At 49.1% G+C, this 1,191-nt stretch overlaps 1 protein-coding gene across 1 annotated transcript in view; it reads left to right on the top strand.

Annotated features, from left to right (window-relative positions):
- The window catches only part of Blm (Bloom syndrome RecQ like helicase), a 74,751-nt gene that overhangs the window by 66,972 nt on the left and 6,588 nt on the right, over positions 1 to 1,191 (top strand). The gene's annotated exons all lie outside the window — the stretch shown is intronic.

Raw genomic sequence — 1,191 nt, 5'->3', positions numbered from 1 at the left:
AACCGCGGTCCCTGGGCTTTGCTAAGCTTGTTCTAAGTAGGTGCTTTAGCCCACTGAGCCATCTCACCAGCCCCTGTCCCAGAACAGTCTTGAAGGCATTTCATGTGGCAGTCCCACTTACCCTTTGAGGTACCATTAGAGCAGTGACTGCCAGCCTGTGGTGGAATTAATACCCTTGGCTACCCATACACATGTGCAGTCACAGCACGGTGCTGCTGGTGTTTGGCCTTCAGTTCTGAGGTGCATCTTGAATTCAAGAATACTAACATAGGAAAAAGTCAGAGACTTAACGTCAATGAAAAAGTTTCTTCCTAAGCGCTTAGTGAGGTTTCCCAACTGGTCTCCTTATTATGTTCAGTGTAGATAAGATATATATTTTAATCTTTTCAAAATCATTAAAACCACAATAGCTCTCTAGATAAAATTCAAATTCTACCAAGGGTCTACATTTCTTCTCGCCTCTCCCATTTCATCTTCTATTAGCCCTTCTCATAGTCCTTCTGTTCTGTCCCACAGTCTATTGCTTTTCTCTAAACATAGGAGTGATGTGAAAATCACAGATTGGAAAAGATCTGAAGTCCATTATACCCTTTTCTCTAATCAGGTGCTAGGGGAATAATTTTTATTCCCTGTTGCCAGTGTGTCAGTAAATCCCACAGACTCCTGGTCCTGCAGTGACTTCCCCAGGATTCCAGTTCCCACCATTCCCCTCAGTCCATTTTTCTGTACCACAGCCTGAGGGACCTTAAAGTGACAGCCTGTCCCACTGCAAGACGATGTGCCTGCCGCCTCTGTAGAGGACTTGGAGCTGCCTGCTCTTTGCTCCCCTGTGGAAAGCCTGGGGGAAAGACAGTTGGGCTGGGGCAGCATCCATGTGCTTGTGCCTCATCGGGTGGGCTGCCCAAGTCTGGAGTGCCAAAGAGGCCAGGGCTGGAAATAGAAATGTAGGTGTTCTCAGCAAATAGCGGGGACATTAGTCTTGCAACTAGACGAGTCTTGGCACTGGGGAAGTGGACAAGGAAAAGTCTGAGCGCCCACACAGGTCCCACCCTCCGTTCCCACCCGCCCACACACTGCTGCTGGCTGCCCTGGCTTCTGCATCATTGCTGCTGGAACTTGGTGGTGGGCCCTGCCCACCGGGCCAGTCTGCTGCCTCTGCAGTACTGACTTTGCCTTTTAAAACATTGGCCC

The sequence above is a fragment of the Octodon degus genome, unplaced genomic scaffold, assembly GCF_000260255.1.
Source record: "Octodon degus isolate 3935 unplaced genomic scaffold, OctDeg1.0 scaffold00002, whole genome shotgun sequence".
In the NCBI taxonomy this organism is placed as follows: Eukaryota; Metazoa; Chordata; class Mammalia; order Rodentia; family Octodontidae; genus Octodon; species Octodon degus.
The sequence above is the reverse complement of the archived record's forward strand: the minus strand, read 5'-3'. Positions and strand labels throughout refer to the sequence as shown.